The 24,603-nt window shown below is 45.5% G+C and overlaps 1 protein-coding gene across 6 annotated transcripts in view; it reads right to left on the bottom strand.

The window, feature by feature from the left end:
* RASSF7 (Ras association domain family member 7) overlaps positions 1 to 24,603 on the bottom strand; it is a 125,721-nt gene that overhangs the window by 28,072 nt on the left and 73,046 nt on the right. The window contains exon 1 of one of the 6 annotated variants that reach the window (XM_067540509.1): positions 5,297 to 5,356. The exons of 4 other annotated variants lie outside the window; for them this stretch is intronic. The gene's annotated coding sequence lies outside the window, so the exon portion shown is untranslated. Of the gene's footprint in view, positions 1 to 2,550; positions 2,665 to 5,296; positions 5,357 to 24,603 lie in introns of those variants that run through there. One more of the 6 variants, XM_067540508.1, reaches the window with a different exon arrangement.

Raw genomic sequence — 24,603 nt, 5'->3', positions numbered from 1 at the left:
GTTCTTCAGGCTTGCCCAGAAAGGTGGCTCTGATGGTGCTAAAGAAATGCAAGTTAGTGCAACGCAAGCCTAAAAGACCAAGTATGTATGCAAGAGAGCATTTTTAACCGGCAAACTCGCAACATACATATTAGCTAGCAAAGCCATGTAGCATTGTCTATTGATCCATAATTCTCAGATATATCAGAGGGTTCCTTATTTGCATTCCTCACAAGTACGCCTGCAGAGCAAAACTCATCATAGAAAGAAGCCGTTCAGATTCTGAGGATTTGGCCAGTTTTCTCCACAGGTTTCTGTGGGACCATGGTCATAAATTAGGCAATGGATGCCCAACTCCAACAGTTTCCTATGGAAATAAACCCACTGTGTCTAAGAGGAGGCAAGTTGCAGATAAATATGATACACTATAGATGGCCAGAGATATTGAAAGCTGAAAAGCTTACTGCTATGCAATACTCATAAGACACACAATAGTGACAAGCTATTTTCCCCACACTTTTAGTGCCTTAATCAAAGCCCATTGCAACTGGAAGAAGCCTTTTCATTTATTTCAATGGCCTTTAGATCTGGCCCTTATTTGGGAGAACACCACAGTTCATGTGCATCACACTGGTCTCCTGAAAAATCAGTTGTGCCAACTGATTCTCCCCTAAGGCCCAATCCTGAAGGTGCCAAGTACCTCCTGAAGGGTGCTAAGGACCACCCTCAACTCCCACTAGCTTCCTCTCTCAGAAGATGGTCTGCATACAGCCACCACTCTATTTTTGTGCCAGTAGGCACAGAGATGAAGACTGGGCAGTATTTTTTTGAACTGGGCAAGCACAAACTTTTCACAAGGAGCGCTTAGTATCACAGTTGTCTTCTTCCTCACGCAAGGAGAGTCGGCGCACTTATCACACTGCTGATGTAGCATGACCTATGGAAACTCGCAGCCCAGCTGAACAAGCACAACCACAGAGTCACTCTGCTCAGGAGGATTTACAGTTGAATTTAGGCTATGGCATCTGAGAGCAACCACTCCAATACAATTCCAGCCTCTCTGGGCTGAGCCATGGCCTTCAAACCTTAATGCAGAACACAGTATTTAGCCAGTTACCCCAAGGAAAGTCAGACTCATAGCAACTAAGGAGTTGTTTCAGTTTGTACTATTTTCCCATCCTCGTTACCAAGAAACTAGGTTCATGCTGGGCCATTCTCCCTAGTAACCAGCCAGAGTCACAAGAACAAGAAATACATATTTCTGCTGCTGGGAAAGTCTGCAAGAGAATATGGTTTATGCTAGTTTTTATTCTTCCCAATCCCCTACGTTGATTGACTCTGGTTATTTCACCTCATTCTCATAGGTTTCTGAGGCTGTAAGAGAAAATTGAGTCAGTCTTTGGGCCAGAAGCCGTTTTCTCATTTCTTGTTTCCCTCTTCATGCTTTGTTAGAATAAAGAGACATCCTGTTAGCCCTGGATGCAGCGCTAAATCTGTAGGGCTATCTTCCTTGATGGTCCCCTTTCTTTTATGCCCAGTTTTGCAGGAACAAGGATCTAAAAGACCATCACCGGCCCCAGCTGGAGCTCAGAATGTCTTTCACAACTGCACCTGAGCTGCAGATTCTTTGAGGCACTGGCCGAGTCAGACGTCCACATGCACAACTGTGCTATGTAGCAGTGGAACCAGAGAGAATCATCCTGTTAAGCGGGGGAGGAATGGCCACGGAGGTGTAATGCTAGATTACACTGCGTCTATGAGGAAAGCACAACAGTTGTCTAGAAGAAAGATACACGCTAGTGTGCACTGGAAACGTAACCCACAGCACAGGAAGAGCCACGTCAGTTGGTGCCGTCTGCTTCCAAGCCTCCCACAAAACCCCTCTGACAGAGCAGGTTAGTCATGTTGAGAGTGGGACCCAGGAATGTTTTTCAGGAGGCAATGATTCATGGATGACTCAGGACCCACCTGTACAATCACTGCAATGACGATGCCACACGCATACCCTCGGAGTTGAATCCCCACCTGGTCTCCGTACCAAATCCACTGCTTGTCATGACTGCCAAGGGCACCATCAGCCCATGTGAGCTACCCTCCTGCTACCTATTGTTTAGCCTCAGCTGGAACCAACACATCCAAGTTGCATCAGGCAGAGTCAATCCACTGTACCACCTATCTACCTACGTTCTTATCAAGGGCGCACATCATTTTAACAAGTGAGGCTTTCCCCCTCCCAGTCCCATTCTGCAGGACTCAGGCAAAGGAAGAAGTGGAGTGGCAGGGATGCCGAGTAAACAGACCTAACAGTGGGAGTCAAACTATCACGAGGGAGGAAGAGTACAAGTGCAGGGGACTGCATGAGGTGATCAGAGGAGAGGGGCAGAGCCACAGACTAAGCCAATAGGAGAGGGAAGATGAGGATAGATGTGGAACAGGGGTAAGAGAAGACAATAGGGAGCTAAATATTAAAACGCTCAGATCTATGGAAGGAACAGGACTTGGGAGGAAAGGAGGACATGGATCAATATTTGCCGCACAGGAAGGTGGAAACCCCAGCGACTATCAATTTACCTCACACATAAACCATCATCATCTGCTGGACTGCAAATATAGTCTTCTCCTCGGACTGCTATCCTGTTGCATTATTTCTCTGATGGACTGTGGTGACAGGCTCCCTCCAAACCCCCAGCATCAAATGCTCCATGGTGAAAAGCCTCATTATCAGCCTGGTATTGCTACAGAAGGCAATGGAGAGCAAAGTCCACAAAATTACAAGTTCTATGTCATTTCTTTGGTAGATGGGGTGGGGGGACTAAACCCGTTCTAACAGGTCTCACGTCTTAAAGAGACAGTGTCAATTTACACCACACTGATTTTATCCTAGTATCGATACAACACGCAAAACTATAATTGAAAGATTAGAGAAAAATATTTCCTCTGTTCTTCTGCATTTAGCAACGCATCAATATCCCATTTCAGTATGTTGTTGATGCAGGTCTCTCAGTCAGTGACAGAGGAAAGAAAAACATTTCAACAAACAGGACATTAAACTGCTCCCCCCCCCCACCACCACCACACACACACACACACACGGATTTGGGGCACATGTAGTACCTCAAGCTACATTTCATTCATTTTTTAAATTGAATATATTTCAAGTGGACAGCGTTCCTTTAATCCACGTTGCCATCAGCAAGTCAAGTTATTTGTAATCCTTCCCTCACCTGCATCTCACATTTTCTAAATGCATTGTTCTGGAGCAATGGCAGGTTCCAGGCATGAGAATTTCTTGGAAGGCGTTTAACAACTAAATAGACCATCTGGTTGTTACACCCCCTCTCACTAGATGTTAATCAGGTGGAGGAGGGAGCTCATGCATTTGGTCTTCACTGCAAAAACTGGTTTGTTTTTACATCGCAGTACCTAATCAGACTAGGTGGAGTCCAGGCACAGTTTGTACCTTGATATAGCTGGGCGAGGTCAGCCTTATAACCCCTATCTGCAGTTGACCTTGCCTAGCTACAGAGGTACAAACTACCTGTGCCTTGTTTCCACTAGGATTTTATAGTCAGATAGGTGTTGATGTAAACACACCCTTTTCTTTTTCTTTTTTTTTTTTTTTTTGGGGGGGGGGGGGAGGGAAAGAGAGGGATGACGACACAGAGACATAGCTATGGAAAAAAAGCCACAAAAGTTAAGACTCACTTGCCGTTCTTCAATAGGTGACGAGGGAGCTAGCTGCACTGCACAACGTTGTGGGTATACAAATCTACTTCCAGACGCACACAACTGGACTGTTTTCATGCCCTGTTAGCAAAGTTTACTTTGCACATTTCAGAAACAAGTGTCCAGCCCTGCTGCCATTTGCTATAGCCCTACCCCAGCCGACAACCTCTGGCAATCATTAACCAACATTCCTCCAGCCGCCTCCCTCACAGGTGGGGGGGAGGGGGGGAACCAGATGAACTGTAGCTAATCATAAAGCAGGGTTGTTTTTCTAAAAATCACTTAACAAAATAGCTACAGTGACTAACTTCTCTTCTGTTCATGGCTCACAGAAGACTCCCGTCCCCACCCCAGGTATGACACTGCTGCCCAAGAATTCTCTGCCCCAGCATGTTTCTGTGAGGAAGCAATACCAGCAGGCGGCATGTAGGGAATAGCCCAAACCAACCTCCCCCCCTGGGTCTCCCCTATTTATGGAGGCTCATCTTCTAACTGGAAGTTAAACCTCTGGGGGTTTTATTGTTTGAAAAACAAATGTATCATCTCTTCTGCCTTCTACACCAGCCACTCCCGCCTCCTTCAGGCCCTCTCTGTTCCTTGGGCTTTTGCACCACTATCCTTTCCCTGATTCTCTTCTCCATTTGGTACCCTTTTTCCCCCAGCCCCCAATCACCCTCAGGTGACCTCATCCACTCTCCTGATTTTGTACTACTTGTGCACCAAAGGCTCAAATCTACCTGCCCACCCTTGCCCCCTGCCCAAACTGGCATCTCCTCATGGAGATCCCACCACTTCCTTGTACTAAACATGGCAAAAAAGGACTCTCTTCCCCAATCACCACTGCCATCTCCTCTATACTTCTCATCACTCAGCCTCCTAATGCTGGGGTTGCCTTTCCTCCTCCCTTTCCTCTTCTCACCCCCAAATCCTCACCAGTTCTTCCTGTTGCTTCTCCCTCTAAAGGCATTTCTAAAATTCATTCCTTCTTTCCTCACTGCCCAAGCCCAAGATCAGGCTCTGTCCCAAATGGATTCCTGTATCCTTTACGACTCTCCTCACCTCAACCTAGTCAACATCCAGCACCTAAAAAAACCCTCCCTTCCTCCTGCCCTGACCAAAGCACCTCTCTCCTCCAAGCCCCTCACTAGTGGCCTACGTGTAAAAACAACACCTCATCCTTTGTACTAATGCTCTGCCCCTGTCTACCCACCTTTCTGCTCCAGTCACTCTGCACCTTGCTCCTCGCCCATCCTTCTTGCCTCAGTCTCCTCCTTTTGTTGTCTCTGTACTGTGGCACGGGCGGCTAGTTTAGCCCTCTCATGGGTACTGTGCCCTCTTCGGCTATGCCTATGGCGTGCCTGGGTGGGAGCGGGGGGGGCCCGGTCCCGCCCTCTGCCCTGGGCCCCAACCCAGGGACCCTGTGTGGAGTAGTCTTCAAAAGTCCATGACTCACTCCCTTCCCTGGGTCACCTCTCTTTGGCCCCACTGCTCGCCGTCTGCTTCCTGGAACTGGGTGGGGAGGGGTTCTCCCTCAGGCCTGTGCCTTGGGTCCCTGGCCTTAGCCAGACAGGTAGCCCCTTGTCTCTGGTACCTCTGGGGTTGTAATAGGTGGCAGTGGTTGCTCCAAGTCCTGTAGCAGCTCTGCTCCCTCTCTTAACTCCCTTCCAGCTGCCCCTGTCTGCCTGACAGGGAGGCTTTTAACTGCTGGGGCAAGCTCCTTGATTGGCCTCAGCTGGCTTAATTGGCCTAATTGCCCCAGAGTGGCCCCAGCTGGATCACCCAGGGAACAGGGATTTGTTCATTCTGGGGCTAACATAGACCCCTCTACTACTCTCCTGTAGCCATCAGGTCTAACCCTGTCACAGTACCTTTTCACATTTTGGGCTACCAGGTTTTCAGGAGTAAAAACCTTGCCACAGGAAGGGGAGGCAGAGCTGGACATCAGGGAGAGAGAATACATGCACAGGATAAGGCCAGAAGAGACCACTGTGCCCATCTAGTCTGACCTTCTACAAACACAAGAGAAAGGATTCCCCAGAATTAATTCCTCTTTGAACTACTGCATCTCTTTTAGAAAAACAGCCAGTCTTGATTTAAGGTTTTCAGTGATGGAGAATCCACCGCAATATCTTGCTCTCTAGTTCCAATGGTTGACTATTTTTAAGTGAGGGCATACGTCTTATTTCCAGTCTGAATTTGTCTAGCTTCAACTTCCAGCTGTCGGATCATGCCATACCTTTCTCCGCTAGGTTGAAGAGCCCACTATTAAATATTTGCTCCCCATGTAGATACCTGTAGACTGTAATCAAGTTACCCCTTAACCATCTCTATGTTAAGCAAATAGATTGAACTCCTTAATTCTTCCACCATAAGGCATGCTTTCTGATTCTTTTCTTATTCTTGCAATTCCTCTCTCAACCCTCTGCAATTTATCAACATTGTTCTTGAAGTGTGGATCCAAGACCTGGACCCAGTATTCCAGCAGAAGTCACACTAGTGCCAAATACAGAGTAGTATATAACCTCTCTACTCCTACTCGACTCTCCCGTTTATACGTCCAAGAATTGCATTGGCCCTTTCGAATACAGCATTGTACTGACAGCTCATGGGCAGTTGATTATCCGCCATAAGCCCCCAAGTCTTTTTCAATCACTGCTTCCCAGGATAGAGTTCCCCATTCCTTTAAGAATGGCCTACATTCTTTGTTCTTAAATACCTTCAATATTTGGCCATATTGAAACAGAGTTTGTTTGTTTGCACCCAGTTCTGGATCGTTCTCTCTCTCAGTGGCCTGTCATCTTCATTATTTACCATTCTCTCAGTCTGTGTGTTATCCACAAACAATCAGTGATTATTTTATGTTTTTTTTCCAGGCCAGTTTTTAATCCATTTAATGTGCGCGATGTTCATTTTGTATCATTCTAGTTTCTTAATCAAAATGTCATGTGATAAGTCAAATGCCTTACAGAAGTTTAAGTATATTACATCAACACAATTACTTTTATCGATCAAACTTTTAATCTCATTTAAAATTAAAAAAAAAAAAAGATATCAAGTTAGTTTGACAGGATCTATTTTCCATAAATCACATGGACTGGCATTAATTACCTTTCTTTAATTCTTAATTAATCAGGTCCCACATCAGCCATTACATTATTTTGTCTGGGATCAATATCAGGTTCATAGGCCTGTTATTACCTGTGTCATCCTGTTTAGTTTTTTAAAATATTGATTCAACGTTAATTTCATTCCAGTCCTTTGGAACTTCCTGAGGTGTTCCAAGAGCTATTGAAAATCAACATTAATTGTCCAGACTTCAGAGAGCTTCTTGGCCAGCTCTTTTAAAACTCAGCTGTAAGTTATCTAGACCCAAAATGGTGAACTGTATTCTGCACTGAAAGCTTTTGACCTTCAAAGTGAATGCTGGATAATGCTAAAGACATAAAATGAATTCAGCATTACAGTGAAATCCAAGGTTATAGGAATCACAATGGAGTAGCACTGAATGCAACAACAACTCACTTGATAGCTGTGTAGATGTTTGTGCAGTAAACTGTGGAAGAGGCAAATCTTCAATTAGCACCTGTGTAGACTTTTGTACATTAATGAAAAATAGCATAAGAAAAGCCAAACTCCTCTTTGGCTACATTTTCTAAGGAAAAACGGCTGTTATTTTTTAATATTAACTACAACCCCTATGAAAGGGAAAGTGGGTGCAAGTGTAACATAATTCTTAACTTCTATTATGCACTTCAGAAGTAGCATTTGGTTTTAGTTCTGCCTCAATTGTAGATATGTTGGGGTTTTTTGTTGTTGTTGTTGTTTTGTTTTTTTAAACTTGTGACCTCCAGCTATTATCCAGTAGAAATTCTTAACGTTCCCCCGTAAACAGGACTTGAAAAAAGTACTGTCAACTTCAAATTTTAAGCTCTCATTACAATATATTAAGTTTCTAGCTTTCATATTTGCAAAAATGACCTTCCAAATGTGAACAACTATAAACCAATGCAGGATTCAGGAAGATGCAGGCAGCTCCAGTATCTCTACTGGTATCCACAGCTTTGCCAAGCTGCAACAAATTAAAACCAGGATCAGAATTCCCTCAGTTTTCAGGGGATGCTATTCAGAATCCTGTTGGCAGCATTGAAACTGACAATAATTGGGTCAATTTCTCCAGTACCTGCTTTAAAAAGTTACAAGCAGCAGTACAGGCAGGTAATGGACCTATCACTGTGGACTCCCAAAAATCAGAGGCTAAGGGAAGGACAGAGTGCAAGAGATACTCCCTTGGGACAGCAACAAACAAGAGACCAATCTGGTCAACCCGTAAAGTTAGATTGACCTAGCTACACTGCTCAGAGGCAGAGCTCTGAAAAATTTCACGTCTTGAATGCCATTGTTAGGTCCACCTCATTCATCCCTGGTGTAGACGCAGCTAGGTCCATGGAAGAATTCTTCCATCAGCCTGGCTACTGTCTCTTGAAGAGGTGGATTAACTACATCTATGGAAAAACCCCTTCTGTCAGTGTAGGAAGTGTCTACCCTACAGAGCTGCAGCAGCACAGCTGTACCAAGGTAATGGCATTGTAGACATTACCTCTGGTGGTAGAGCAGCAGAGACCATATACCTCTCACAGATTTTGAATGGGGGAGGGAGGGAGGGAGGAAGAAAGGAGAAAGGAGAAAAAGAATGAGAGAGGAATTTGGAAGCCTTTGAATTTGTCTAACACTGGCTAGCCAAAGACTAAACACAACAGATGACAGGCACAAGCAGCATCTAGCAGGAGCACCCTGGAAGGAATCCCAGCTGCTTGGAAGATACTTTTTTGCAATAAGACACTGGGATCCCCATGGTTCTCATCAGTTTTGAGCTAGCAGGTTTTTTAGTCTTCTGTCTATTCTGTCTGATTCAATGTTCAACGCCCACGGAAGGGGAATTGGGGGGAGGGCGCGGAGAAGAAGTGGGAGAAAGATGAAAATGCTGATCTTTATTACCGTATCCCCGCAAACATCAGAGGGGACACTACCAGAACATACTGGTAGCCTTCTGCATGGGTTAAGTTTATTCAATTCTGCAGTTTACATCTTTCAAGTCATAATCATACTAACTTCTCCAAAGCAAACGAGCATTTGTGTTCACTTCCTAAAAACTATAAAGTAAAGAGGGAAAAGAAGGAAGGTGGGGCCACTTCTACATTTGCCGATTTTGTTATAATCTGGGATCTATTTCCAACAGACATGGGAATACGTTCTCAACACGCATGGAACACTTACATGCTTCATACTGCTTCAAAAAACACATCTACCAAAAAATCCAAAGACATCCTTCCCCATGCACAAAGCCTGCTGACAGACCAGGATCTGCCCACAACCAAACTGCCTTTTCATCACATCATGGCTTTTAACAAGATGGGCCTCAGTCCTCTGGTGTCTACTCCTCCCTCTCCTTAATCCACCCCTGCCCCCTTCTTCCCTGTGCAATCAACTGTGTGCAGGCAAGCACTGGTTTTAGGACAGAGGCGGGGAAGGGGGGATTGAAGGGGCTCAGCATGCAAGAGGCCTGGTTTAAGGGGCAGGGGTCCCCCCACCTACCTGTATGTTCAGCCAATCTATCAACAGGATTGCTTTGACAGCTGCTGCCCACGCAGCTCCTTTGAATGACTGGTTTGCAGGGTCAGGAGTACAAAAAACTGGGACAAATACACTGGAAAGAGTGACCAGGATGTGCCTAGGGACACAGGGTCACCAGATTCACACTACTCCCTAAACAACATCCCTCTTCCTATGTACCAGGCATTCTTCTCCCCATCCTTCTGATCCCCCCTAAAAACCCACTCCTTTTGCTTGGCTTTCCACTCCTCCCCTCTCAACCTGCCTCAGCTTCAAGTGACCAGAGCAGATGTGGTTCACCCACTGTTTAATAGGATTTAACCCTCATCTCGCCATGGTCTCTCCTCAGCCTTTGTCCGAATTGGGCCCCACTCCTGCAGTCAGCTTCATGAACACAGCCCCTGACTTCAATGGGGCTCTGTGCACCCCATACGTGGGCTGAACCCCACTGAAATCATTGGGGGGGGGGTGCTGAGCAGATGCAGGAATCTGCTTGCAGAGAATTCATTGCAGGATTGGGTCCTTAGACCAAGTTCTTCAGGGTATATCTCCTCTCTTCCTCATCTATCCATGAAGCACACACTGCTTTACAGACCTGCACAAATAGCTGGTGTTCAGGGTGTAAAAGTCACTCCTGCAAGTCTGCCGTCCTGTTCACAACACTGGCTGGAAGGCCTGGGAAGAGCCGCTACTATCACCTTTCAGGGAACTCCAATCTGATCTATTTTGCAAGGTGCACTGTGTGCTCTAAGCTAGGAAGAAGAGAGTTTGACAAAGGTTTTAGCAGAATTTATACCACCAGACTCTGCAGGAAATCAAATGCCAGTATCTCCATTCCATCTGCAAAGCCCTCCCAGGTCTTAGTGGCCCCAAGTCACACCTCTTTTATAATACAAAGCAGCTCAGAGCCCTAATGCAGCCTTTCAGGAAAACACTTCTGGCTTTTGTTCCATGGTGGTGGATGCACAAAGCAGGGAGCTATTCTCAAGAGGTTAAGCAGGCTATTCCCATGCAAACGTTTTGTTTTGTGCAGAGAATGAGTTTCCCCCCACATAATGCCCACAACTCAGACATTCATTGAAGCCCTGCCCCCCCCCGTTGGACATACCTTTTCATTGGGCATGTCCAGAGGGATGGGAAGGAACTGATGGGCTGATGCATAAAAACAAGCATGCATCAGAAAAAAAAAATCATCAAAGCACCTGGGCTTTAGGTGGATACAGCTATTTAGACCAAAAAAAAAAAAAAAAAAAAAAAAAAGTCCCTCCCTGTTCACTTTCACATTTGTGCTTTTGGTTCAAAGGAAGATACACACTGCAGATGACTTGGGAAGAATTTTATTCAAGACTGCTACTGGGGGAGGGAGGGTATGTGTGAAAGCTGCTAACTGCACATGATCCCTCTCTCAGCCCAGTTTCTGCCTTGACTAGTGAAGCCCTGAACTTACATTTGCATACCTTTGCTGTCTACCTAAAAAGTACTTATATGGCCCCGATCCTTTGCGTATCTGAACACCTCACCATCCTTACACAAACACCCCGGTCAGATAAGGCAGTACTATTATCCCCATTTACAGATGGGGAACTGAGACACAGAGAGGCTAAGTGACTTGACCAAGGTTACATAATACGTCTATGGCAGAGTAGGGAATTCAACCTAGGCATCCAAGTCAGGTAAGAGAACGGAGGCAGCTCACGCTGAAAGACAGCATCAGAAGGATAAATTTCAGTTCTTGCACGATTACTTGAAAGTTATCTCCAGCATGCAAATCCTTTTAAAGGGATACTTTTAAAAGGGACTCATATTATGGGGAAAAAATCCCTCTACCCTTTAGGTTGCCAAGGTGGTAACGTGGACAACTTAGATTGTAAACTCTTTGGGGCGGGGAGTGTGTTTTTGTCCTGTGTTTGTACAGCACCTAGCACAATTTGGTCCTGATCCATTAGGCTCCAAGTTGCCATGGCAATACGAACAACTTCTGTCCAACAAGGAACCGTGGAAATACCCACACTGATCTCTGGGACAGTACTTTCTCTGCCCTCCCAACTCCACATACCACTTTTAAATATCTCTGCATCAGCCTGCACTTTTCAAAACTCTGTTAATATGCTTTGAAAATATCCCACTAAGACACACCTGCTCACCTCCCACTCCTTTGGTAAAATCAGAGAATATTCTGACATAGGAGGATGGAAGAAAATGTGTACAGTAAATGCAACTGTAAAACAAAGTTGTCTGAAGAAATATGCTTAAAACATTCAGGTCCCTTCCTTCTATCACCCGCCCTGTAAAATGAATCATTAAAGAATCACAATGGACAACTTGCAAACTCAGATTTTAAGGCCAGAAGGAACCACTAGGACCATCTAATCCAGTGGTTCCCAAACTTTTTAAGGTGCCCATTAAATGCATTTGGTCTTTTTTCGCAAGTGACCATTACATATATTCACCTTCCACCCTGGCACCGTAATCCTAATCGCCACCCAGTGCAGAGGGGAAGGGTTAGAGAGTGAGCAAGCCCTACTCTCACCCCGCTGGGCTCGGCTTGGCTCCCCACTCTGGGCGTTGTGACCTGGCACGTGGGGTTGTAGTGCCACTCAGGTTTGGCCCGGCCACCTCAGCCTCATGTGATAGGAGCCACTGTGAGGGGAAGAGCATGGGAGGGAAGCTCACGCTCCCCTCCACACCAGGCTGGGCAAAGTGTACATTTGCCTAGGCCAGTGCTCAGTGATGGGTTAATCTGGCCTTGGACATGGCAACCCAACGAGACCTAGTGTTTGGGAAACACTGATCTAGTCTGACCTCCTGCAGAGCAAGGCCAGGCCAGAGAATGTCCCATCCCCATTTCTCTCTCTCCCTCCTTAGTAACCCAACAGCTGAACAATTGGGCTTCAAGATCCATTAATCCTTTCACAAACATGCAAGAGGCTTATCTGGAATGTTTTATCACTGCGGTTTAATTGAAAGATTCCCAAAAGTCAGGAAGAGCTGTGCCAGCGATCCCTGCATGTATGTCATGTTCCTGAACCAACAACAAACACTTTGTTAGAGATAGGAGCATTTCCAAAACCAGAAGGGGTGCAGAGTGTGTACGAGAGAGTGTGTGTGTTTTTAAACAAGGTCTCACACACATAAAAGCCCGCAACCCCCCATCCCAAGTAACAGGTATTACCAGTTGCTGGGAAACATCAAACCAGCTCAAATAGACCCAGCTTTCTAAAGCCACCAGATCAGAGGCAAAGCAAACCTCTTTATCTTGCTCAGCTATACTGCTTTATTTGCAGTTAATCCTCCCAGGCACTCACTCATTACACACATCCTTTTTTAAGGAAAGCATCCCCAGAGAAATAATTGGGATTACGCAACTGCTTTGCCAGAAAGATAAATCCACCCTCCTCCACCTCAGCTTTGCTCTTCACTGTGCTCCCTGTTAATGACTACATGGGTCTTTCGAATTTACCCAGTAGCTCAATGGTACAGCTATGCACTTCCATTTTGGATGGGGGCAGCGGGGAAGACAATCATACAAGAATCCCAAACTTGGCCTTTTACTCAGGAGGGTAGGAAAGCACAGTACGTTGGGGAGATGGTTTCCAGAAAGACAGTCACCACCAAATATTATTTGTACAGCAGTAACTCATAGAAGCCCCCATTATGGGCCAGGACCCCATTATGCTAGGCGCCGTACAAACACAGAACACAAAGATGATCCCTGCCCCAAGAGCTTATAATCTAAGTATAAAATAAGAGACAAGAGATGGAAGCAAATGGGGGAGTACCAGGTAACAGTGAGACAACACCGATCAACCGCCAGGGCACTGAAAGCTCTGCCGAACTGTTAAGCTTTTTTTGTAGGCAACACGACAAAGAAGAGTTTTAAGGAGGAGTCTGAAAGAGCACAATCAGGCAGTGTTGCAGATGTGTATGGGGAACTCTTCCCAAGCGTGATGGGTAGGATGGGAGAAAGAAGCTTGATTGAAAACTTAACAAGTGGTTGATGGAGGCTGGCCTCAATGACTGCTCAGGTCAACAGAGAGGGTAGGACTAGGACGTATGGACTATTACTTCTCAAATCACAGAGAAGATTTTGATCTGCAGGGAACTTACTGGTAACACAGCACAGGGCAGATCTCATGGGAGCAGGGAGCAGAGACCCTTTTGGCCAGTGAACTCCCCACCAACAGAGGTTGAGACAAGCCCACATCTCATCCCTAAACCACTCATGTACCAATAGTCCTCTAGTCAGCCTTCTCACACTCCTGCCACTACCCAGAAGGACAAAAGTTCTCCCATAAATCCAGTGGAAGAGAATCAGAGCACTCAGCATACTGTAGCATGAAGAACTCTAGGACATGCCTCCAGAAGCGCTGGTGACACACGAGTGAGCATGGCATCAGTTAGGACACAGTAACTTGGGTGTAGCTTTGCAGTGTGGCTGCTCACACCTACACCAGGCTAACCCAGCTGCCAATCAACTGAGTTAACATACCTTAAGAGCATGCTGTGTGGCCATTTTGTCCTTCTCTACCAGTTGGATGCAGAATTCACCACTGGTGCAGCTTTACCAGCAGTAGCAGCAATGGTGGAAGTGTTAGTGTAGACAGAGCTCAGATGTTTCACCACAGTGCCATCTAACTGCTCAAAGCAGATCTAACTGACAAATCTGAAAACACAAGGGGCCCATTCAAACTAGGACTCCCAACTTTGCTAGAGTTGGAAGAGCCAAACTGGTGTTAGCAAAATTTGGAAATTTTTGCAAGATTTTCCTTGTATGGGCAAGGCAGTGTTTCTATCATCAGCCAACAGGGTGGATACAAATCCATAATTTTTAATTTAATAAACAAAGTTTTTAAAAGTTAATTTTTAACATTTGAATCAGATTACTTATAAAGTTGCTAATTCTTTCTTCCCACTTTAGGAATCAGATTGCTTATGTGGCTTTTTTATACCGGACTTCAATTAATTTCCTAATTGGTAGCAGGAAAAAAAAAAAAAAAAAGAAGCAGCAGCTCTATATAAAATCTGAAATGCTACTAAAGCTTCAAATGTCAAATGCTCATCTTCATTAATAAAGAAAAGTCCAGGACCATATTAATACCACAAACCCAAATGCACAAATCAATAAGCAAATAGCCCAGCCTCTATTTTCAGCCTCTATCACCTTTCTATATATGATGAACTTCCACAAGTCAAGAAAGCTGAAATGTTCTGACCAGACTACAGTTCTCCATCGAGGTTTGCCATTTGGAATCAAGTAACTGAAGGGCTTCGGAAAATTCCACTCTTACCTAGCAGTGAGGGGTCAGAAGCCTAATTTTAAGCTCTTATTTTTGAAAATTTTGGCCTGTATGTGTGAAGTGTGCTCAATAATGTTGTTCACTATCGAAAGTCTAAATAGCTTTTAATTAACAACACTGAAACAGTTTTTAAACAATGTTTTTTTAAAATTAGAAGATTTTATGCTGCTAAAGGAAAAGAAAGAAAAAAATTTTAGCCCCCAAGGCCACAAAATTATGCAACACGCTTAACTTTTAAGCATGGAGTTGTCCCACTCACTCCAATGACACGGTTCATAGGACTACACGCATCTACACTGCTGCGACAGCAGGAATCGATGCAGTGGCATTGACTAAGGAGAGCACTCTCCCATCGCTTGAATTAGTCCACCTCCCCGAAAGGTGGAAGAAGGTAGTGTCGACAGGAGAGCGTCTGCCGTCGACGTAGCGGTGTGAAGATGCCGCGCTGCACAGATGTAAGTACATCGACTTACATTATTTACATTACATAACTAGCATATCATGTCAACTCAGCACAGCAGTGTAGACTGGGCCTAAGAAGTATGTAACTGCTCAAGGTGTTTGCAGAGTTAGGAACTTAATTTTCAAGGGTTTCAAAGTAAAATTCAAAGAAGATATCCTAGCAGTAGTGGCATTAAAAATGCCATTATAATTTAGTTCATTATAAATTTCAGTGTAAAGTAGTAAAAGCACAAATGTGCATGTTTTTTTTTTTTAAACAGAGCCTCAATGTGATATAAAGATCTATCTGTGTCAAGTGATTTATATCCACTCATTTAAAATCACTCTACCCTGCTAGCCATGTGGTTATATCTTATGATGGAGTTTCAGTTTCAACCACACACATGAAAAAAAAAGTCTTTAGCCTGAACTAGCATAAGATGATGGAACATTACGGATGCAGGCTTCTATTAGATGTAAAGTTTTAAACACTCCAACCATCACTGAAGAATTTACTACATCCCTGGTAATCTGCTCCATCCCTTGGAGACTGGATGTCTTTTTAGAGAGAGATGATCTAGTCGAGCCAAAACTAGGCTTGATGTGGAAATTACTGGATGAAATTCTATGGCTGGTGTTCTGCAGGTGGTCGAACTATATGAGCATAATGGCCTGAAAAAAAAAAAATCTATGAAACAAATACATATTTGTCTTTCACCTCCAAAAAGATGTTACAGTCTCCAAAACTAGAACAAAACACTATAAAAATTAACAAGTATGTATTGGCTCTCCAGCAGCCTCAAATGGCAAGATAATTCATTCATAGACAAGAAATGATTCTGGTGTTTCTATATGAGGAGGTAACTTGCAATAGAAGGCAACTAGACGACAAGTGAGAGGGCGAGAGGAGGACCTTCCACTCCTATGTCATATAGTAATAATGAAGCATCCCTCCCCCCAGGCTTGCCACACAGCCGAGAGCAGTACTTATTAACGAAACATCCAATTAGAGATGCCATAGGACATTAGCAATGGTTCGGTGTCCTCATAGCTAGGCCAGCCAAAGCAAGCAGCCTTGTACTCAAAAGACAGGGAAGCTTGTGGGTGATCAGGCTTTTATTGCGGTGCTCATTGGGCAATGGAATTCACGCCCCAATCTACAGGCAAGCCACTGGACTGCAAACATCCCCCTCTATGGCTGCTGCCCTGGTATACCTCCTGTACAGGCTTGATGCGCGCACGCACGCACACACACACGGCTACTTTACCTAAACTGGTTTCTAAATCAATGTGGCTAAATCGGTGCAAGTCCCTTGTGCAGACACTGTTACATAAAAGAGTGACCAACAACATTTTATTTCATTCAGTTACTTAACTAAATCTAGCCTCCTTGTAACTGAGTCAGTCAGTTAGACAAGCTTCGTGATCAACAGCTCTTCACATTTGTGTAAGTTCTTTCATTGGAGGACCGTAAAATGGGCATTACCCCATGTTACAGCGGGGTATCTACAGCACACAGGGCAGAAATGACAATGAGAAGCCCTGTGCATCACCTGTTTTTCTTATGTTTGCAGAGGCAATGCAGGCTGAGATTTTAAATGGGAATTGATCGTCTAAATCCCCAAGGCAGCTTTGAACATGGCTGCTGTAATTCTCAGGGTATTTTATTCCCCCAAAACTAACGTACTTCAATACTTGTTTATTTAAAGAGCCCATATTGATCAGCAGACCAGCACAAGGCAGTCTCACAAAATGCAGCTTGTGTTCAGCACAGTGGAGTACAGAACGTTTGGTTAGGAAACACCATGATTTTACACTCAAAAGACAGAAGTTCTTTGGTGGGTGGTTTCCTTTTAATAGTAGCGTGTGCTCCAAACAGACAACAACATTTGGCCTTTGAAAATTTAGACTAATGGCCCATACTCTACGCCAAGGGTTCTCAAACTTTTTTTGCTGGGACCCCCTTTGAAAAGATTTCAGGCTGTGACAACCCCTCCACAAAAGTGATGACCCTACCCCATGCCATGCCATCCTTACCAGCATGCATGGGAGCTGACAGCTCATGACCACCCCCCATGATAACCTCGTGACCTCCTCAGGGGTCATAACCCCCAGTTTGAGAATCCCTGCTCTACGCTGATGGGAGACCACTCTCCCACCGGCATAGTTAATCCACCTCTGCGAGTAGCTCTCCCACCAACAGAGCACTGTCTACACCAGTGCTTAGGTGGGTGTAAACTACATTGCTCGGGGGGGGGGGGGGGGTGGATTTTTCACGCCCCTGAGCAACGTACTTATGCTGAAGTAATTCTGTAGCGTAGCTCTGCCCTAAATTTGCTCCTAGGAGAGAATCATGGGGTTCTTTCTACTGTTTATTATGGAAGGTGCCACCCCCTCTTCATTCCACCAAACTACCGCCTCTCCAAAAAAAATCCCCCCAAACCAGGCCTCAATATATCCTGGGTCAAAGACACACCTCAGTACCGGAGAGAAGGAAGAGGAGGTTGCGCTGTCAGTTTTGAACAAGGCACAGTGTGAAATTCAGAGACAGCCAGGGTGTGTCTACGCTGCAGTTAGACACCAGCGGCTGGCCCGTGCCAGCTGACTCAGGCTTGTGCGGCTCAGACTAAGAGGCTGTTAAATTGGAGTTCTAGGAGACCGAGCCCAGGGAACCTCCCGCCTTGTGGTGTCTCAGACCTCTGCAGCCCGAGCCCAAATGTCTACACTGCAACTTAACAGCCCCTTAGTCAAAGTCAGCTGACCCAGGCCAGCCTCGGTTGTGTAATTGCAGTGTAGACATACTCCCAGAGGCTTCATTCAGGAACAGGTATGTTTAAGAACATGTTTTCCATCCTACGGTAACAAGGAGATGAACATGCTTAACACTGCATTAACTGTGTCTACACTAGGTTGAAAGTCATGTTTAGAACTTGTTAACGAATGCGTTTTCAGACAGGACTTTCTTTTGTTTAGAAAGGGCCTTCACATTTCTATAAGCCTTCTTTATCCACCCAAAAGCCAAGTAGCCATCTCCCCACTCATTTTAAAAATGCAGAAAACAACGGGTACGATAACTAGCCAAGAAAAAAAACACAAGCCCTCTCTTGGCTAATTACAGTATCTGAGCCTGATGGACTGTAAACTGAGGTGGGGGGAGCCTCTGTATTCCAATGTGTCAGCCGAGCACTCAGGATCAAAGTGCCTCCATCAGGGTCTTTTGGGGCACCACGACAATATAAATAAATTTAACTATCCTCCATAGAACAGCAGGTCACTCAAAATCCAGAGCACCGGGTGAACTCTGGCTCAGCCTCCTACGTGAGCAGCATTCCAAACTGCTGAGAGGTGGGCTCGATGGGGGAGAATAGCTGCTATCATTCTGCCAGAGTCCAGTGCCTGGCGGTGGTGGTGGAACTCAGCAATGATCGCTTTGCAGCAAGCAAATCTGATTAAACTTCAAAGGGGCCAAAGAAGGGAGTTTTCGTTTCACGTTGTTTATGTCTGTGTTTTGGTTGGGGAGGGGCCAAAGGGCTCACTACTTCTTATAAAAGAGGGTTTGTTTTGGAAAGTAGGGTATTGATAGCCATGCTCCCACCCCGCCACTTGGGCTTGATGGGCAGATAATGAGCCTTTATGTTGTTATATGCCCTTGCTTTCAGATGGGGATGCATGACTCACATCATACTCCATTGTCCGCAACCACAATGACAGGGACTATTGATTCAGAATCACAGCAGGTGCCAGTGCTCTAGCAACCTGGGAAAATATCATCTGATGAAACTGGATGCAGGGATGGGTCATGGGGCAGTAAATTAAAGCCACCCTCTCCCTGCATCCCTTTTGGGAGATCCTCAATTTACTTTAATGACAATCATACCAAATAATTAGGGCTTTTGGGGGGAGGGAGGGAAGGAAGGAAATCACACCCCTCTGTTTGACACAAGGTCTGTTGGTAAAAACTATTGCAGAGCAAACCAGAAAACCAACCAAGCCCTGGAATAAACTAAACTATTCTTCATTAGTACCATCAGTCATCAAACAATGAACTTCTCTCTGTTGGAACTTGAAGGCATGCAACTAGTTTTTAAGTCCATAATTCTAAGGTTGGCTTGTTTGTTAAACCCAGATTAAATCCCTGTTAGTAGTTTGCCATTTTTCTCTAATTTTAAAAGTTAACCTCTTCATGCTACTGCTGCAAGAAACATGCCTTCCTGACACAGTTTGATATCTTGCTTCTCTAAGTACTTTCATGCCTTTCCATCAGCATAGCACCCAGCTCCTTTTTCCTGACCACCATCAAGCATGCATATGCTTTGCATCCCAGGTATTTCACTCATTAAGCCCTCTTTGCATAGAAAGCAGTCACACTACAGTCAGTCTTTAAGAAGGCAGCAAATTATATCCTGGGGCCAAATCAAATAAAAGAGATCTAGCATGTTCTAAGGAGACTTGAAACACACACAGCACCCATCCATTCAAACCATACACCATGTATTCCCTCTGTTGAGAATACCATGGCTATCATAAAATATTCTCTTACTGCACCATTCTCAGATCTCCCTTCTGCACACACCCAAACTTACCACCCACCCTCCCCACCAACACCATACCGATCATCTTGCCCTCCCATCTAGCACCTCTCCAACATGCCTCAAGCAATTTGCTCTCCTTTTGCTCCCCTTCAACACATTGGGCAAAGCAGCATTTCAAAAGCAATGCAGCCGTATCTTTCAATAGTGGAAGAACCCACGTACATTCTGGGGTTCCAGCCGCAGGGGCCCGTGTTAGCATTAAGGATGAGTTTAGATAAGGGGGGAAGATCAAGATTAAGTCAGGGTCAGCTAACACATGCAGTAGTGTTTGGAACCTGGAATGCAATGCTTCCAGTTCTATTACGGCCATCACAAACTTTGTACCATGGTACAAATGGACTCATTGATGAAACCTCACTAGCATGGAGATTGCTGCGTGCCCCAGAGCATTCTGTTCCATGTGGTGCATTTAAAAAACAAAAAACTGGTCACATCCCACCAGTACACCTACCTAACTGACCACCTATTGAAAGGCTAGTACTTCAACTGAACCATGACACCTTGCACGTGGCTTTCTTAACATAAATGGCAGCCTCCCGGTGATCAAGGCAAAAATAAAGCCTAGAAAGTATTTGGCAGTTTGTTCCTGCATGGCCGGGGGTTGGGGATGGGTTTCCGGACCTTCTCTATATCATGTCCCTATGTTGCCACCGAAAAGTTTTGATATCTCCCTCCTATAAGCTATGGACTCCCTCTCCCATCTGACCATAGAGCATAACCCCACTGAAATCTGCTTGCAACCCCTCTGGTTGGGGGGGCGGGGTGGTCATGATCTAGCAGTGGTCTGGAGGTTGGGACCTCGGAAATTCTATTTCTAGCTCTAAGGCTAGCTGAATGCACCTCACTTTCCCCACCTGTAAAGGAGGGGAAAACACCCAACCTCCCACACAGAGTTGTGTTAGGGGTTGTAGTTTCAAAGTACAAAGCAGAGAAACAACAGAATGACACAGAGTTCTCGCTAGGCATGTGGTCACAGACAGCAGTGAGCAGGAGAGGCGGATGTGACCATGTTGGGCGAAACGGGAGGGGGGGGGGCGGGAGGCAGAAAAGCAACACCATGGACACCAAATAATAGCAGGCATTCTCTTAGCTATTTCATCTTGGTTTTTAATCTGCACTTCCCACCACTTGCCCCGCCCCTTGAGCCAGGCTCATTTGTGTTCAGTGCTGTCTGTCATGGTACCCTGTAGCTACAAAAGACCATCTTTATTGTCTATCCTAATTAAACCTGACAGTTCAAAATGAGCTGCTTCAGATTGACAGGGTCCAATACTTTTAACTTGAAGGCAATAATGCTGTTAACTTTATTGCATAGATTCCCTTTCTCCCCTCCACCCCCCCAATGCAGTTGGGGGGTGGCCAGGGACTTCCTCATTTAGGGGTGATTAAAATCTCAGCTGCAGTGTTGTCTTTTCATAGAGATTTTACATTTTATACTCTTCTAAACAGCAGAGAACATTGGCGGGACATAAAGAGCCAATGGCAAGAGAATCCATTCAGGAGAGGGGGAAAAAAAATCAAGGGGGTAGAGACTCAAATTATTTGGGATATGAATTTAGACTGTTTCTGATAGCCTTGTCTACAGACGGCTACCAAATTGTGTTCGTAGCTGCAACAGTGCAAAACCTGTTTAGTAATAATAGACAGGGTAAACTGCAACATGCCAGCTGCAGCTCATTCCTACTTCAAGTGGGTGATTTCCACCTGTGCAAACAGTGGCTTTGCCTATCTGCCATAGGAGTTTGCAGCAGTGCAACTACACTAATGGCTGGAATCAGGGCAAATCGCTAGTGTAGCTATAAAAAAAGGTCAGCCAGCAATATCCATATCTTCCACATGAGAGAAATTCGCTCAGTGCTGGCACAGGAGGGAACGATGCATGACATCCTGGATATCAGCACATTCCTCTTCTCAGGCACAAAGCCCCAATCACCACTCTGCACTTCCCCAGTAAATAGCTACTCAGACTGGAGGTTTTTCCACCTGGTCCATCACCACCCCATACAATGGCTTTGTCTGCGAACACAAAGGGCCCTTCACTAACAAATCCTAAGCAAGTTCAAAGATGGTGGGATCCTCTGGTCCCGTTGTAGATGGCTTTGATTCAAGATACCTTTCACCACCTCCCAGCTTTAAAAAAACAAAACAAAACAAAAAAAAAAAAAAAACCACACACACAGTTCCTCCCTACTCCCCACAAAGAAGATCAGCTGGCTGGTGACTAGATATCTGCTCTGATCTATAGGAGTGCTGCCACCAATGGTGTGGCTGAGCTGGTGGTAGCAACCATGGGAAGCTTTATGTAACTAGCCTAGGTTTCACATCGCCATAGTGCAGATCAGGCCACAATATTACTCCAGAAAATTTCAATAGGGATCTGCAATTCACCTTAGCAAACCATATGCACTCAGTTAGTAGGTGATGAGAGAGTGCAGGAGGGACAAATCTCACCACTGTTCAACAGGCTGCCGGTGCAGCAGACACACTCGGGTACTGGTTTGGTGAAGGAAGCCTGTGTAACAGCTGGAGGAGTGAAGATGATTGGGATTTAATCCGCCACTAGAAGCTCCATTTATTCAAAGGGCAGGAAAACTATAAATACAAGCCAAAGCCGAGCGTGGACAGATCTGAACACAAGAGGAGCCGCATACCAACTTCATGTATGTACACTGGCAGGCACAATGAGTCAGAGCTCTGCAATCAGCTGCTTGCAGTGACACATCAGAAAGTTATCTAACACTTCCACAGGCCCCTCCCAATACAAAGGTAGCAGCCTGCACAGCCAGTACACTAGAAGGGAGAAAGATGACAAGTAATCTAGGAAAATAAACTAGAACAATTGGCAATGAACAACCCTGTGGCAGAACCACAAGACACACGGTAATATAAAGGGGAGCCGCACCCTGCCAAACACCTTGGGAGGGGAAGGGGAGGAATCAGAAATTCAGTATTAAGTGCTGAGGACACACTCCATGCTACACAGGCTGTACAGGAAGGCTGTCCCTGCCCAAGAAACATGCTATCTGACTGTGAATTGAAAGGATGCTCCCTGTACCACATCCTGTGACTTTTAAATTGCAGCGGTTGAGTCAGCCCAATTGCTAGGAGAGGAAAGAGGGGCACTGCCAATCTCCCCGCCTGCCCTGCAGCCCCCTGAGTAGCTCTGGTTGGAGCTGTGAGAACTCCACGGAGCAGCTCTCCCGTCCCTCCCCACTGCTCAGTTGCCTCCCATGGTACAGAAGTGAGGAGTGGTTGGCTCTTCAGGCTGTTCCACTGACAGCTTCCCTCTTGGGCTGTGGGAGCTACATGGAGAGCAGGACCGGCTCAGGCAGAGGCCAGGAAAATAGTTAGGAGTATTGACTGCGTGTCCCTTTGACCTTCTTGAAATAGCGCTTCCCCCTCAGGCTGAGAAGGTCAGACACCGCTGCTCTAAACAAGCACTTCTAACCTGGCATGCCCTGGGCGATGGAGAGAAAACGGCTCTTCGGGCAGCCAACCTTGTTCTTAAACGCAGGCAGCTTCAGAGCGACATGTGAATGGAGCCTTGTGTAACAGGCATGGGAGAGTGGGAGTGCTCCTGGAGTTAGAAATGGGAGGGGAGGAACCTAAGGGTGAGAATAAACAGAAGTCACGTTTTAAGGACTCTCCTCTCCCCTCAGCACCCATCCTTCTGTCCAGGAGGAGCCAGTTGCAGCTCTCTGTACAGCTAGGGGCTGCCATTGCGGCACAATCAGGCTCTTTAAGCTGCCCCAGGATCCAAGCAGTGTGCTGGGCTAGCGACAAACTCCCCTAAGCTCCTTACATAGTACTGCCACAATTAGCTCAGCGGGCATTCCCGCATGCATTCTGAGGCACAGGTGAGGGGAAATAAGTCCCTGACAAGATGCCAATCAATCCCTAAAATGCAGGAAGTGGGGTTAAAAAAAAAAAAAAAAGAGTCATGTAGCATCTAGGAATGCAGGTGTACACCCTTTTCACTCGTTTACAAGCCCTTAGCGTCCCTCTGTTTTCTATGCTCCAGAAACCAGCAGAACCCTGCCTAGCAGCCTGTGTATGCAAGGCTTCGCATGGTGTCCGCAGTTATTAAAGAGGGTTACTTGGACTCCACTAAGCCTGTACAGTTGGTTGTATAAAAGAGTACAACAGGTCATACCAGCGCCTTGGGGTCATTCACATTAGCAGGTCACTGTTTACAGCAGCCGGTTAGAAAGCACCACTCAAATACAGAGAGACTTCTTCTCCCCATCCCTCTAGTATTATTCCAAAGCATAACCCCATTAGACATATGGGCCATGTAGACAAGCATCATCCCCATGTTAGGGATTTCTAATGACAAGATCCAAGTGTTAAGCAATCCAAATCCAAATCATCAGGAATCAGTTTGGAGTCTAATTAGTTAAAAATGAGGGACTTTGTTTCCTTTAGATCCAGTCTCGCCATATATCCTGGCAGCAGTTTCCTAAGTCTCTCTCATAACTTAAGGGTTTGTACATCAGAGAATCTGAGCACCTTCCACATTCATTAGACTGGCATTAGCAAGTTACATGGGGTCTCTTCCTTCTTTGCAAGTTATGGAAAGGCTTCTTCGGCGGTGTGGTGGCAATTATGAATGTCATGCTGACTACAATGAACAAGCTCTATAAATCTCTGTCCCAAGCCATACACCATCCTGGCTATTTAAGCTCATGCAGCAAACAGCTTTCACGGGAGGAGTAAAGACCTAAGTGTGTTAGGATGAAGTCATTTGCATTCAGGTTTCTGTAGGAATTTGAATATCTTTATATTTGTTTTAGCTTCAGAGGGCCTTTGTAGGACCGACACAGCCACAGAAAGCCGCATCTTGTGGTATTTCCATCCACCAGGAACTGAAATGCCATTGGGGGGGGGGGGCTCTCGTTGGACCTAGATAGCTCTCTCAAGTATTAAAATAAAGGTGGGGGAAGAGGGAATAAAATAAA

Source organism: Emydura macquarii, unplaced genomic scaffold (genome assembly GCF_026122565.2).
Source record: "Emydura macquarii macquarii isolate MOO-44397 ecotype Brisbane River unplaced genomic scaffold, CSIRO-AGI_Emac_v2 contig_587, whole genome shotgun sequence".
In the NCBI taxonomy this organism is placed as follows: domain Eukaryota; kingdom Metazoa; phylum Chordata; order Testudines; family Chelidae; genus Emydura; species Emydura macquarii.
The sequence above is the reverse complement of the archived record's forward strand: the minus strand, read 5'-3'. Positions and strand labels throughout refer to the sequence as shown.